General features: G+C 42.5%; 1 long non-coding RNA gene across 1 annotated transcript in view; it reads left to right on the top strand.

The window, feature by feature from the left end:
• The window catches only part of LOC123646269, a 45,764-nt gene extending 33,982 nt beyond the window's left edge, over window positions 1-11,782 (top strand). The window contains exon 3 of the long non-coding RNA XR_006737843.1: window positions 11,750-11,782. This is a non-coding gene — a long non-coding RNA (uncharacterized LOC123646269). The remainder of the gene's footprint in view (window positions 1-11,749) is intronic.
• The last annotated feature ends 4,005 nt before the right edge of the window (window positions 11,783-15,787 follow it).

Raw genomic sequence — 15,787 nt, 5'->3', positions numbered from 1 at the left:
AAATGTTCACAGACTTTGAATTACAGCTTTAGTGATCTTGCGAAATAGAATGTCAAGTTCAAACCTCTGATTTCACAGGTGGGGAGACCAGGGCCAGGGAGTGATGGGAATTTGCCCTAAGGCCCCCAGCAAATCTGTGGCAGAGATAAGACTCCAGTTGAGGTCCTGACTCCAGGTTCAATCATTCCCCTCAGCACCTGGCCGTTTGCTTTCACTATTAACAGTCATCCTTCTTAAGTGTTATTTCTTTGTCCTCTGAGATTTCCAGAGCTATTAGTCTGTCCAGATTGGGACCAATTAAAGGATTGCAGAAGTGTTTCTAGAGTCTCTGCTGGTGGATCAGGCCACAAGGGGAGCAGGAGCCCTTTCGGGCAGAGGGGCTGTCTGTACTCGGAGGTTAGTGTTATAAAGAAGAGAGGATGCGTTTGATTCTGGGGAGATTTCTGCAGGGATGTTCTTCTGAGTGAAGGCTGGGCTTTAAGATGAAATGGGGGAAAGTGTTGGTGAGAAAAGAGAATTATGGTCAGAAGCATACGTGTGTGTGTGTGTGTGTGTGTGCATGTGTGTGATTATGCACAGCTATGTTTTATTTGTTACATCCTATGTGTCACTTTGCATTTAAAAGTAGCTGCTTGATTCCACCACAATTCAAAAAAAAAGTAGAGGCTTAGATTTGTCTGTGTTGTATATATATGTGGAGTTTGTTAGAACATGGGATAATGGGCATTTTCTGTGTGTCTATGAAGTATCTACAGCCTCCTGGGAGGTGCCATTTGTGTAGGGAATACTGAGTGGGTGTGTTAGTCTCTGTGTCTATATGTGTTTTCTTTTTCTTTATGCATAATTTTCCTAGATTTCTGTCTTTTATGTTTGTGGGTCTGAGAGTCTGTTAGTGTCTGTGTGAATGAGTGTGTGCTGTTTGTATGGGGAGGATGATTCAAGCAAAGATTGGAAAGTGTGCATTTAGAAATTGAGGGCATCTTTGTGTTCTGATGAGTGTGTGTGTACGTGCATTTTAGAGCAGTTGGATATCTGTGTGTGTATTTGCCGGAAGAAGGGAAGTTCGGTATGTACATGTGCGTTTGTATGTTTGTCTGTGAATGGTACGCTTTGTTAGAGAGTGAAACTTGTATGTTTGAAAGTTTAGGAAATCATTTATCATCCAAATGGGACATGTTGGAAAATGAAATATGTGTGTGTGTGTGTGTGTGTCTGTGAAAATATGTTTGTGAATGAGCTTTCATAAGTGTATTTAATTGTGTGCATGTTATTGGTGCCAGGAATTCATGGGAAGATCAGAACAGGAGAAGCCATTAAATTATTTAGATCTTTCTTAGGTTGCAGGCTTATAACAGAGACATCAATAGAATTAGCATGTAAGGACAGGACTGCCACAAAGAGATGTGTTATTTTCTTTTTAAAACCAGATCAATGAACTGAAAAAAGAGGCCATACATATCTTGTGGTGACAAAAACCCACATGGTTTAAAAAAATGAGCACAGCAAGTAAGGGAAGAAATGTGAACTGCATTGTGCTAGAAAGTGTCTTTCATGTACAACATCCGCTTGGCTGTGTCTTCTCTCTGCCTCCTGCCTTGTTCCCCATGAGTAACTCCGGCTTGTGATGGCTAAGATAGCTGAGACCTTTCATCCTCTTACTGCCACAGTTTGGAAAAATAACTCAGTGTGACCTCTGCCAGGTAAGAGGCAGAAAGAGGCTGGGAGAGAGAGTTGGCTGCTTCATTTCAGGTGAGTCAGAAAAGACATCCCGGGGATGCTCCCCGTGTTCTCATTCTTTTTCAGAGTGCAGCTCCTAACGCCCTGGTCTGTACATACACCCCCTGCAGTGAGGAAATCCACATGCTCAGTTCTCACTGGCTTTGTTGGGTTTAGTGGAGAGATCGGAATGTTGCTTCTTCTACTCTACCTCATTGGTGCTGTAGTTTCTCAGTGGCTTCATCCCCCACCCCCCATCCCTCCCTCATGCACACTCGGTATGTTCATTGTAGTGGAGTACCTGCTGTTGCTTCTAAATGTCATCATAGTACCAGGAGTACCACCATAGTACCAGTCATGTGGGAGATTGGATATAGCCACAAATTCTTTATCACCGTCCTCTTGCAAACTGGAGTCTCATTGCCTCCCTCTGCATCTGGGCTGGTCTTCCACACTTATTTGACCAAGAGAGTATCACAAGTGACTTTCTGCAGCTTCTAAGCCTGTCTCATAAGAAGGCGTGTGGCTTCTGCTCAGGCCTCTTTCCCATCACAGAAATAAGTTATAGCTCTGGAAGAAGCTCAAGCCACATGGGGAGACCACCCTGGTCTATCCAGTCTTGTCGGGTGCTCTGGTCAACAGCCTGAGCTGAGATTCTGGCTGACAACCAGCATCCTTTCCCTACACAAGTGACATCCCAGCCCAGGCACTAGGTGAGGGAGTAAAGAAGTCATCCTGGAAGTAGATGCTCCAGTTAATGCTGCATGGGTCACAGACAAAACCTCCCAGCTGAGCTCTTCTGATGCACACGAAAATATGAGCATGGTTGTTTGGCAGTAGTAAGTTTTGGAGTAGTTTCTTCTGTAACAATATAATTGGAATAGTAGTACTAGCAATAATTATTATATATTGAGCCATTGCTATTTGTCAGAGTATGTTCCTAGGGATATATATATATATATATATATACACACACACACACACATATATATACAGAGAGAGATATAAATATGCATGTATATAATATATTATACATAATACATATATATTTAATTTTATCTTTATAATAATCTAAGGACTTTGGAACTTTCATTATTTTCATTGAACATATGAGAAACCTGAGGTTAGGCAACTCTGTCGGATCACATAGCTAGTAATTGGCAGATGGATTCAGACTAGGACTTTTTCTTAACCACAAAATAGCTCCGTATCTTTGTTCATGACAATGTTGATGTTTAGGAACACACTTTTTGTTTTGCTGGGAATAGTCTCCCCACTCACCGCACTTTACTCCAACTGAAAAACTCCTTCTGAGCCCCATGACCGAGCTCTATGACTGTAATGGCTTCATACCCAAATCCACATAGATGTCCCTTGGCAGGTATCACATTGCCTTCTACTACCTGCGTGAAAACAAGAAAGTTAGCCTCCCTGAGGCTTAGTTTTCTCATCTGTAAAATCAGTTAAAATGACTTCCTTACTGGTTTGTTGTGAAGATTAAATGGGGTGACAGATGCCAAGATGCGTCCTATATGGAGGACCACGATGCACACACTAACCATTATCAAAGTGGAACTGCAAGCTGGAAGGGTGAGTTCCATAGGCAATTACCTTTCACTGTATATGTCTCTGGGTGTACAAGTTGCCTAAGGCCCCACTCTTGCCTTCAAAGAGCTCATAGTTCAGTGGGACAGAAGACAAGTAAAAGAACCAATATATTAATGAGATTCATGGCAAGATAGAAGTGAGCATGGTATCTCTGTGTCTCAAAGAGGGATCCTTAATCCCTTTGGGGAGGCCATTTCATGAAAGATTTCCTGGCAGTGAAATGAGCCCTGTAGGATGAGAAGTTTTAGTGAGGCAAAAAAGAAGGAAAACCAGACATTCCGGGTAACAAGGAGCTTAAGCAAGGATGCGAAGGAGCCTGGGATTGGGTGTACAGGGGGACCTCCAAGTAGCTGGATAACTGGATAACTGGATAGCTGAGATCATAACAGGCTTTGGGTGAAGGTAGTCTGGTGTAAAGAGAGGAGTGAGAGGCATTTAGAGAACTTTGCATTCTAAGCTGAAGACCATCCCGAAGTCAGTCGGATGCTATTACAGGGTGCAGAGTAGTGAGAGCCGAGGAACCAATCTGCATTTTAGAACAATTACTTTGGAGACTGTTTTGGAAGGGGCAGGGCTGAAGGCAGAGACGTGAACATGGTGGGGTTTTCAATATTCTAAACGAAGGGTGAGGGCAGGGTGATCTAGGGGCATGCTAGAAGGTCATCGGAGAGATGTCAAAACAAAAGAAAGAAGGGAACTTGGTGACCGACTGGCTAAGAGGGATAAAAATGGGGGAGGAATCTGAATTAGCACCTTGGTTTCTGACTTGAGTGACAGTTCATGGTGGCACCTGATTTTCAAATAGAACTAAAAGGGTGCAGGAGGGGCAGTCTTTTTCCTTCCTGAGGAGGTGGTGTATGATGGGGAGGACATTGGGTCTCCGGGCTCTGGCTGTGCTGGTCACAGGAACACGGAGCCAAGCAGGTCACTGCAGGCACATCAACATCTGTGATAAAAACTGAACTTTAATTGTGCCAGACCCACTGTGGCATAATAAGTGTGGTTTTTAACATAATGCACTGCTGGAGTGAAGTTGTCAGAAAAGCAGGAGGCGGAGGAGGTAATCTGTGAGACTTCAAAAGGAGAAGATTGAAGCCATTTTATGTGGCTGGAAGTGAGTCATTTGTCAGCAATGCCAATGTGCTGTCAGCTCCAGGAGGAGAGATGACGGGGCACCCTGGGGGGAGGGCTGGGGAAGGTGTCAACCTCCAGTCACCAGAGGCCATGTGTGGGGTAAGAAGTGTCAGTCACATCGCATCCCTGTCCTGACCTGGGTTAGAGGGAAACCAGGGTCGTCACAGCAGAGTGTTAGCCTTGCAACCAAGGCACCTTGCAACCTGCCTCTGTCGGGAGGGAACTGACATGCTCAGTGTTCTCAAAGACAGTTCAGAGCTTTAATTTCCCAGGGGACTTGCACTTTAAAAGAACAGTGGGAATGTGGCACTTAGGAAAAAGAAACTAAGAGGTGAGAGTGGATTGGTGGCAAAAGGGAGGAGAGATTTCTGGGCAAGGACTTGCCTAAGGTCACTGAAAGAGTTCTATCTAGGGGAATACCCCTTCTCTCCACCTCGTTGCCAAATCTAGGGGGGATTTCTGAGTCCAAATAGCTTAGGGAGTGACAACTTGCTCTAGATGCAGGGACGCCTGCTTTTTAAGCCATTGCATCACCTACTACCTGTCCCCCCCCACACCATTATGCCATTATCTTTCTCTTAGTCACTACCCCTGGCTATGGCAGCAGGCTCCTCTGAGCTGGTCTTCCAGTTTTCGTAGCTCTGCCCTTGTCCATTTTGCTTCCTGCAACCACAGTGATCATTTTAAACTTAAATTGAATCTTCTCTGTTCCCTGTTCTCAGTGTCCTCCCAGGCTGCGTGCTTTGGTCTCCACCAACCTATATGGTTTCAGTCTCAAACCAGACAACCTGTCCTTTGTTCTCTGCACTCCGGTTGCACTTGCCCTCTCTAGTTCCTTGAACACACTGAGGTTTTGCCTCTCTCCAGACCTTTGTTCAGGCTAGTGTCTCTTCTCAGTTAATGTCTATTCATCCTTCAGCTCAGCTTAAATATCACTTCTTCAGAGAGGTACTTCCTCACTCCTATTAAGTTGTACCCCCTGGCCCCTCACACAGCACGACACATTCAGGATGTTCTGTCTTATAACATTTTCTTTTTCTTTTCTTTTCTTTTCTTTTCTTTCTTTCTTTCTTTCTTTCTTTCTTTCTTTCTTTCTTTCTTTTCTTTCTTTCTTTCTTTCTTTCTTTCTTTCTTTCTTTCTTTCTTTCTTTCTTCCTTTCTTTCTTTCTTTCTTTCTTTTTTTCTTTCTTTCTTTCTTTGTAATTTCATGATGATTTTATTTTTGTGATCGTTTATATTCTGACATCCCATTTGGACTCTGAACTCCATAAGAGCAAGGATAACACTCATCTTTTTTTGCCACTGCACTGCATGCCTGGGAGAGTGCCTAATATCACAGTTCCACAGATGTTTGTAGGATGAATAAATGAATGAGTAGATGAACGAGTGAATGTGTGAACAGGTCTTCAGTAATTCTGGTGAGCAGAAACATTTGGGACTTCATGCATCAGGCAACAACACAGAAATAGCAAGTGACTTGTGTAGGCAGAGATGGGCAGGAAATCAAGGAACTTTATTAAAAAATGTCCTGCCATTTGAAGCTCTACTTCCCATTCACACTCTCTGTGCCAGGATAGCTTTTTGGTACTGAAGTTATAGAATATTTTCCATTAAACCAGTGGTTCTCAAAAATCTCCTTACATGTTTATTAAAACATAGATTACCGGGGCCTACCCTAGCACTTCTGATTTAGTAGGTCTGGGGGCGGTTTTGAGAATTTACATTTCTAAAGACTTCCCAAGTGACACTGATGCTGCCGGTCCAGGGCCCACACTTAGAGAGAATGCATTACACTTAAATTCCAGGGGGAGGGACCCTGCTTTTCACATTTGCTCTTGGTACATACAGATGCTCTTACATGCGCATATGTACTGCTACATAGCGCTTACTCAAAACATTTGTTGAATAAATAAAAGACACTTGGTGGGCTCCTGCACCCATCATTTATTCCTATGCCCAGAGCTAGCACCTCTCATTTGTTCCTCTTCCATGAGAGATGGCTAACACCACCACAAGCTCCCACCCCACCCACCACTTGGCCTTCTCCAGGTATCTTTTATGTTCCACACACCCTTCCCAAGGAACATCATCTACCCTTGTTTTCCCAGTTCCTCTAAGGCCCTGATGATATTTTATAAGCCTCTTCCAGTCACAGCGTTAACCAGTAATGGCAGATCAACATGTCACCTCACTAAAGAGAAACTGTATTCTAACATATGATTAAACATTTGTACCCAAAGAACATTGCTTAATAATGGAGGTCAACCTGTGAAACATACCTTGTTGGCTGAAATAAGCCTGTATTCATGTTATGAAAACTATTATTTAGCAAACCACATAGCATTAGAAAAGATTGTGGGGTAAGCAATGATAAGATAGCTCAATTGTAGAAATTATTTCTCTGTACGTTAGAAATATCCTCTTGTATGGTATTAAATGGTGTGTTAATTATAATAGTTTCTTATCTCTCCCATAAGGATCTTTATTGAGGAAATATTTGATACAATAGGTAGACTCTTCATTTACATCTCAAACGCATGCATACTTACATGTGTACATACAGACATAGCATAGATACAGGTAAAGATGTATGTGTATACATTTTATTCATCATGAAATCCTAAAATTCCAGTTTTTCTTACCTCACCCCATTGAATCCATATGAATAAAACTTTATTCTATGAAAGGAGACCCACTACAATAAGCATTATCTGTTCTCACACATATTAGATGTTGTCACTTGCCTCATACTCATTAAATAAGTATTTAGTAACATTTCTAAAAAATGACTTCTGCTAGATCAAGCTGTGAACTTTTGGAGACTTGAAGTAATTTTTTTTCTTTCTCTCTCTCTCTCTCTTTTTTTTTGGTAGTAAAACATCACAATCCCTGAACAATTTTACCAGGTTGATTTAATTTAGAGTCACTTCCATGCTTTCCTGTAGATCTACCCTAAATCTCTAGCTGAACAATGTTAGAAATTGATGAAATGTTCTACCCTCTGTCACACATACACACAAAGTTCAATTTCAGCACTGATACTCTCATCTGCAGGCTTGGATCTACTTAGAGAAAATCAAATATTTTCTTTCCTCTTGAGCCAGTTATGTGCTGCTGACAATAAGAAATGAGGACGAGAACTAGTGCCCTGAGCACATGTTATACGCCAGGTGCTCTTTGTAGGGTATAGTGATCCTATGCCAACCCTGGGAAATAAATATCCTTTTTCCTTCCAGCCAAATTAAGCAAAAAGCAGAAAGTAAAAAGGAAAGAAAAGACCTGGGAGTGAAGTTATATGCTTGAGGTCATGCATCTAGCAAATGGCAAAAAATGCATTAAGACATAGGTCTGTTTGTCACTAAAACCATGTGGTATGTTTGAGCAAAGTTACTGCCCACAGTGGAACCACTTGTGGTGGCCCCATGCCAGCTATGGATACAACAACCAAAAATCACGGGGAGTCAGAGATCGTCTTCTATTTGTTTAACTCCAAATGGAAGTTCCTCTAATGTTTCTCCATTTGTTTAACTCCAAAGAACTGTGTAGGATCTTTTTCTCTGCTAAATTTCAAGATAAGGATTTCCAATCACTTTTCTGAAACTTCTCTGAGATGTCTTTCATCTTCATCTCCTTCCTTTTATTTTATCTGATTTTGAGCATCAAACTCAATCCTTCTCATTTATGACTCCTTCTCTGATTCTACCGCTGAAAGTCACCTTCTTCATTCACTTATTCTAGAATCCTGTGCCTTTTGTCTAGCATTTAACAATTTGTAACTTGACTTATTCCTGTCAATTGTCCAGGGATATTAGGGTTGATGGGCTAAAATTTTGGACCAAATCAGTGACATTAGCGTGTTCAATCTCTTCCAGACAGAGAGAGAGAGAGAGAGAGAGAGAGAGAGAGAGAGAGAGAGAAAGGGGGGAGAGAAAAAGAAAGGGGAGGAGAGAGAGAGAGAGAGAGAGAGAGAGAGAGAGAATAGGATTTCATTGGTATTGCCATCCAGTTATGTCTGAGCTCAATTTCCAATTGTCTCTGAAGCTCAATTTCCTCCTCTGTTAAATGGGAATAAAAATTCTTTCCACGCTCCCCTCATGGGGCTAATGTGAAGATCAAATAAAATAATATAGGGGAGAGTGTTTTTTAAAAAAATCTCCAGAGTGTGAAACACAAACAATTGTTATCATTAGTATTACTGTTAGGTCAACAACAAAAACAGCAACAAAAAAATCCATAAATCACCTAAAAAAAGAAAAAAAACTCTTTAAGTTAAAATTCTTAGAAGACTGACCACAATAATTACATATGCTTTCCTTGTTTTGTTTATTCTTGAATTCCTGGTAAAGTCCAATTTATTTGTATGCTTTACTATTTCAGTATCGGTAAAGATTTTTAACAAGTGTCAGCCTATTTTTAATGGCTGGTAAAGATTAAAAACAAAATTACCAGTGGGAATGGGGAAAAGACGGTTTAAACTATTCAAGAAATAACATTATTCAAGAGTCCATAAAATCTGTTTAGCTGTATCCAATTGCTTGCCAAGAATACACAAATCATTCTTATTTATTCAAGTCCTCATATCTCAGTAAATTTGCATGTACTAAAATGGCATTTAAAAATGAACACAGTCTAAAGGCCTCTTTTCTCAATGTAGGGAACTTGAAAACAACTGTAACATCAGAAAGTTGAACTAGGTCAGGAATAGAAAGAACATGGCAAATTGGTCCAACACAGTCCAACTCCTTGCCCACAGCAGACATCACTAATGGATTATAGCACTTTCTTACTGAACTAGGAAGTAGCCTCAGAATCATCCCCTCCTCAAGGTTTCCATTAGCTGCTATCAATCAATCAGAGCTTTGTCATTGCAGGAGCTCTTGCATTTCATTGTTTAACTCTGACATTTTTGGAGTGAAATGCAATGGATTTACCTAACTCCTAAAACTCATTTTGTTTTAAAAAAAATTCTGTTCCTTTTCTCTGGAAGGTGATGACAAATTTCAGCATTTAAATTGGTATTTCTCATTCAGTTGTCTGTCTTCTGTGTTCCCCATTCCATGAATGGTACTGGTGTCTCTCAGTAGGATATGCCAAGTAAATGAAGCTGCCCAGCAGGAAACCCTGTTTGGAAATTCTAACAAGGCTTGAAGAATTGGTTTCCTCATTAGAAACAACAAAAGTTTCCTATCTGGTGAATTTACGAGTTTTCAGCGGATCTGATCGGGCAGGTGCTGTACCTGAACAAAGTATTGGAGCATAAGGAATACAAATGAAAAGCAAATTGTTGATGGTGATGGCATCAAACATTCACCTTGACTATAGGAGATGAAAATTCCATTTCCTTGCAATGCATTACCTGTATTGATAGATTTTAACCTTAGAAGTGGGAGGATTTTATCTCCTGAATGAGGATTACCACTTGATGAGCTTCTACCGTGTGTCTGTGTCTTTCATGTGTATCATTTCACTTAAATCACAATGATAATTGCTAGCATGTATTAAAATTTGCCTATATATCTGGGACTGTTCTAAGCACTTTGCTTGAATTAATTCATTGAATGCTGCAAGAGCATATAGAGGAGGTGCTCCTAGAATCTTTTAAAATGAGAAAATAGAGGCAACGAGAGAGTAAGTTACTTGCCTAAAGGTTGTACAGCAATAAGTAGTGTAGCTTGCATTTGAATCCATAAACTCTGGCTCCAGTACATGAGTTTTTAACCACTGTATTATACTATCTCATGATGGCATCATGTTTATTTTTCTGATGAGTAAAGCAAACTTGAGAACTTAGGTCACCTGCCCCACTGCCTCTCAGCCAGGGAATGGCAAAGAGTTGGACAGCAGGGTAGGACCAGCACTTTTCACCTATCCTCTTATTTAATCCTGGCTGCAGCCCCATTGTGTAGACGGCAGTATCTGCTCCATTGAACAGATGAAGACACAGAGGTTCCAGTGGGATTGCAACTTGACCAAGATAACACAGTTAGTAAAAGGTAGAACCAGGCTTCGAATGAGGCTGCCCAACTTGAGGGTGTACATGTAACAATAGTATAGTGCTCAAGGAGCTGACAATCAGATCTAAAAGAAGGAAGAGTGCAAACATGAAAAAGGTCTTCCAGGTCTGAGGGACCAGAAACATCAATGAGGCAGTGCTAAAAGAGGGCAAGGGGCTCAGAGAAAAATCTGAGTGATGGGGCAGTTTCAGGGATGAGGGGTAATATTGGTTGACTCTGTAAGAATAAATACAGGGTAGACTAAAGAGTCTTCAGGCTGGGTGCAGTGGCTCACACCTGTAATTTTAGCACTCTGGGAGGCTGAGGTGGGAGGATCACTTGAGCTCAGGAGTTCAAGACTCCATGTCTACAAAAAATGGAAAAATTAGCTGGGCGTCGTGGCATGTACCTGTAGTCCCAGCTACTTGGGAGGCTGAGGCAGGAGGATTGCTTGAGCCCAGGGGTTTGAGGTTGCAGTGAGCTACAATGACGCCATGGCACTCTACCCAGGGCAACAGGGGAGACTGTGTCTCAAAAAAAAAAAAAAAGTGTTCAAAGAAAGGTGATGGCCAACATCTGTAGGGTGGGAGTGGGGGTCCAGATGAGGAGGGGTGGTAAGTAGATCTGCATCTAGTATTACTCAATTTCCTAAGAGGCACTCATAATCAGTTAATACAGAAAATGAAAAGTTGATTTTTGTTCAATGTCTGATTCATCAAATGCAATGAAAATGTTTCTGAGCCTATTGTAGAGATGACACAGAAAGATCCTAGAATTTAATTTTCCCTAATTCATTCTCATTCTACTTCCATTCCCCACTTCCATTCTCCTCTTCTCTCCTCTCTCCTTCCTCCTTCCCCTACTCTCCTCCTCCTCCTCCTCTCTCCCTCTCTCCCCACCTCTTCCCCTCACCTCCCCACCTCATAGTATTCTTGGGACCCCTTTTCAGCTCTTAACACAATTCTGTTCTTTAAGTAAGGCTTTTAAAAATTGTGAACCTTAGTTTATTTTAATTCCATTTCAGCCTCTGATGTTTGGCAGTAAATTGTTCTTATGTTCATTTCTGCCACACACACCCCCAGTCCCCATTTTGCCATAATTAGATTTATGCTTCTCCTCTGCCTTTCTGCCTTATATAGGTGTTTATCTATATGTATATGTGCATATAAACATAAAATTTATACATACTTAGGTTGCACACATACATTCACTGCTAGCTCACAGTTTTGAGGTTTGGGGGTTGTTGGGTTTTCTTTCCCAATCATAAACAATGTTTCCATTCTACTACCATCCTCTAGAGAAGACCGATAAAATTTGACTCATGAAGAGAGAGAGAGAAAAAAAAAAATCCAGGAGGCGAAAGTAATATGGGGAGAAAATGAAAGAGATTTAGTGCTGCTATCAACCGACCGTTGTGCTGTCTTTAAGAGTCTGTTGAAACAACATAATAAAAGGTAATAAAGGCTGGATTTATAGTCTACCTGGGTGGAAATGGCTGCCTGTTTGTTCTTGCCCACTTGCAGACCACTGCAGGTCTTTGTCTTGGGAGTGGGACCTTTCTCCCCAGAGTCTTCTTCCCCTCCCCTTGGACTTAAGGGACATCAGAGAGCATCCAAATCAGGTTGGAAGGGGAGTTAAACCTCCTCTGCCTCCTGCTTTTCCCTTCATTTTGCTGGGATTTAATGACCCAGGGTTGTTTCTTTTCCGAGCTGTATTTGAATCAGTTTGCCTAGGGAAGCCCTCACTGATCACTCAAATAGGCCAAGGGAACATTGAACCTTGAAAGTGGTCGTGCCAGCCCCCGTGGGATCAAGGGCTTATTAGTTCATCTTCAAATGCAAATAAATCTCCATAAACTTCTAAATCAGTATGGATCAGTCTCTTGAAGGAAGGCGGCACACATTGCCCAGGTAGGATGAGACAATCACGGGTCAGGTGGGCAAGAGGAAGGGGTGGTGTCTGCTCAAAAAAAGGGTCTGCACTATGTTGCAGGGGGTGGTTGGGACAGGGGGTTAGTTGGCTGAACCTATAATGTTCCCTGCCAACTTAGTGTGATCAGAAGCTTGAAGCTATTGGAGCCTATTAATTCATTAGTTCCTTCATCAGACATTTATTCAGCATCCACTTTGTGCCAGGTCTTGTGGCAGTGACAAGGCTACATAAGTGAATAAGACCAGGTCTCTGCCCTGAAGAGCCCAGTCTGGAAGAGGCGACACCTTACTCATCACAAGACAGTAAGTGCAGCTTGTGTCAAGCCCACAATGCCAGTGTCCCTATGCAGGGTTCAGGAGGCATGAAATGGTGGGAGCGGCTGATCTAACCCTAAGTATCTTCGAAGGCTTCAGAGCAGAGCTGGCCCTTGAAGTCGTCTCAAGTATTTGCTTGAATGGATAAATGAATTAATAAATTAAAAGAATAGAGAGAAGAGGAATCAGAAGTTATGAGTTCAAGATCTAACTACTACTCACTATGAAATATTGGGCAAGTCTCTTCCTCTCTTTGGACCTCAGTTTCCCAATCTATGTGCTGAGACTTTAATCTGTCTCTACGTTCTCTTCCATCTAAGATAAAGAGATGTCAGCATTTATTCAGGTCTGCATTCTTAGCAGCAAGTCTGAGACTTCCCTCCTATCTCCCTAAAAAATAAGCCCTGTTTTCTTCATACTGTATGTTTGCTCACTGCTTGTTTATAGACTTGGTCTAGCCAAGTGAACCATGGGGCTCAGATTTTTTGCAAGACAGAAGTTACACTCCCTGCCCTCTACCCTCAAATAGTTGTTGAGGCCAAAGGGGAAGCTGGAAAATTCTGGAGAAAGAACAGAAATGGAACCACTGGGGGAGGCAGGAAGGAAAGATGCCAGCAGCAAAGTGCTGAGCCCTGGAAGAGACCTCACTGCTAGAGTATGAGTCACGGTAACAGGCTGAATAAATCCCCATAAAGTCAGGGCTAATGGTGTCTGCTGGTGCCCACATCGTGCCATAAACCCAGAGGTGCATCCCAGCCAAGGCTGCGCTAATTGTCAGACCCGATCAGAGGGGCTGGGGAGCATGAAATGAAGGATTAGTTCAGGGGGGATGAGTCCGGCCTCTCTGGGGACCCGAGCTCTGCATCCTGGCTGGCTTGAGCTCCTCCTGGGAGGGCTGGCCTAGTCAAGGATGGGCAGATGGAGGGACAAATGCTCCCACAGAGGGCTCTGCAGTCTGGATTTGGGGGCCGGTCAGTGATCCCTGAACTCTGAAGTTATTCTGGGAATCCAGGGATCCTTTGCCCAGGGACCTCTCCATTTCTTTCTCTTGGCTCTCTTTCTCCCAGTTGTCTTCTCCCTTCTTGATCTTTAACTTTCCTTCCTGTTTCCCTTTTCCTTCCTTCCTTCCTCCCTCCCTCCCTCCCTCCTTCCTCCCTTCCACTTTCTTTTTCCCTCCTGACAATCTTACTGTTCCCCCTTCTTACCCTTATCATTTCCTTTTCCTCCCTGACAGTCCTCCTCAACCTTCTTCTCCCTTCTTTTCTTTACACTTTCTTTACCTTCTTCCTCTTGACCACATGTCTTCTTTCTATTCATCTCTCTTCTGCTCTCATTTTCCTTTCCTTTGTTTTTTTAATAGGCATCTCTTTTTTCCATCACCTAGCCTCCTTCTCTTCCTCACCTTCCTGTTTGTTCCCTTTTGTCTCTTTGCTCCTCTTATTTTTTCTTGTCCTTTTCTTCCACTCATCCAAGCCTGGCAGCAAGTAGCCTGGGGTTTGCCCGGCAGGATGGCCCCCGCCCCATCATCATCATCATCTGCAAAATACTTTCATGACTTCATCCTTACAACAACCTTCTGATAGAAATATGTTTTTCCCAAGCAAGGAAATTAATGCTCAGAAATGCTAAGTGATAGGCTGAGGTCACACAAGTACTACATAGAAGACCTGAGGTTGCAGCTCAGATCTGCCTGAAGTCGAGATTCCCACACAGAATTTGGAATTGTGGTGAGGATGCAGGAAAACCACTCTTGGCTCATTGATGATGTAACAGGGTCAGATGTTCCCTCTCAAGACTAAGGGAAAGGTATAGCAGCAAGCTTGTCAGTCCCTCTTTCCCACCCCTAGGGACTGATTTATTTAATGCACATGTGCAAGCATTATTCTTGTGCTGAGAATATAGAACCAAATGACTCTCCACATGGAACGTCCATTCTTATGGGGGCGATAGTTAATAAACGAGCGATGAAATAAATATATAACATAATGGGCTATGATGTAGGTGTCAGTGGCTGTGGGAATGTGTTAGGTAGGAGATAGGATTGGTGAGAGAGGACATTGAAAATTGTTAGCATTGTGGTGCTTATAATTTTTTTATTTGTGTTTTTTTTCCATTTTCAAAAATATGTCCACTAAAATCATAAGCGTCCTTCACACTTATAACAAGTAATTTGAAATATGTAATGGGAAAACTATTCCACCCAAAATAGTGCCTTACAGAGCACTCATAAAATCTCCATGAAGACCTCTTCTTCTAAGATTTAGGCTTGACCCTGACTCCCTTTGTATGGGGTGTACCGCCAGCCAAGAAAATCTCCTAAGATCCTGGTTCCAAATGCTCTTTGAGCTAATGTTGGCTACCCAGGGGCTCAAGAGGCCACTGCCACAGAGCAGTGGGTTATGGAGGATTCAGCCTGCTCTCAGTCTCCCAAATTGAGACTTTTTCTTTTTCTTTTTTTTTTTTTTTACTTCTTCCATTCAGCACTGCCCTTTCCTTCTGCTGTGGCTGGGCCATGGAGCAAGCCCGGTTTCCTACGTAATAGGCAATAATCATCCAGGGGACCTGCCATCTGGCAAAAAGTGCCACAAAAACTTTCCAATGTCTAGTGCTCCTGCTCACTGTTGGGGGAGGATAATTACCCGCAGCCCTTTGTTTGAAATAGAAACTAGCCTGGAGACCGCAGTGGGAGTGCGTGACAGCTGCCTCTGTGACTCAGTCGCACTTTACCCCACATCCAGAGTGCCCTTTGCCTCCACATGCAAATCCCTCTCCTCCTTCAAAGCCCACCCCAAGTGGTACCTTCTCCACAGAGCCTTCTTAAACGACATAGCAATCTACCCATCTTCTGAAGAATCACAGAAAAATCTGCTAGAGCCAGCATGGCCTGGCTTCATCACCTGTGTCCCCACGTACCAGCTGTATAACTTAGGCCTTCGGTGTTTGTTGTAGTTATTCTGCAGTCACTTCTGTGACTTTTTCACGTCCCCATTACCAGCTAGAGTCTAATTTTTAAGTTAATCCACATTTGCCTTGCAGACACCTTAAGCAGTAGAATATGGTGGAGGTGGGGTTGTGTGACTTCAGATGCTG

This window comes from Lemur catta, chromosome 10, assembly GCF_020740605.2.
Source record: "Lemur catta isolate mLemCat1 chromosome 10, mLemCat1.pri, whole genome shotgun sequence".
NCBI lineage: Eukaryota > Metazoa > Chordata > Mammalia > Primates > Lemuridae > Lemur > Lemur catta.
This window is presented reverse-complemented; position numbering and strand designations above follow the sequence as displayed.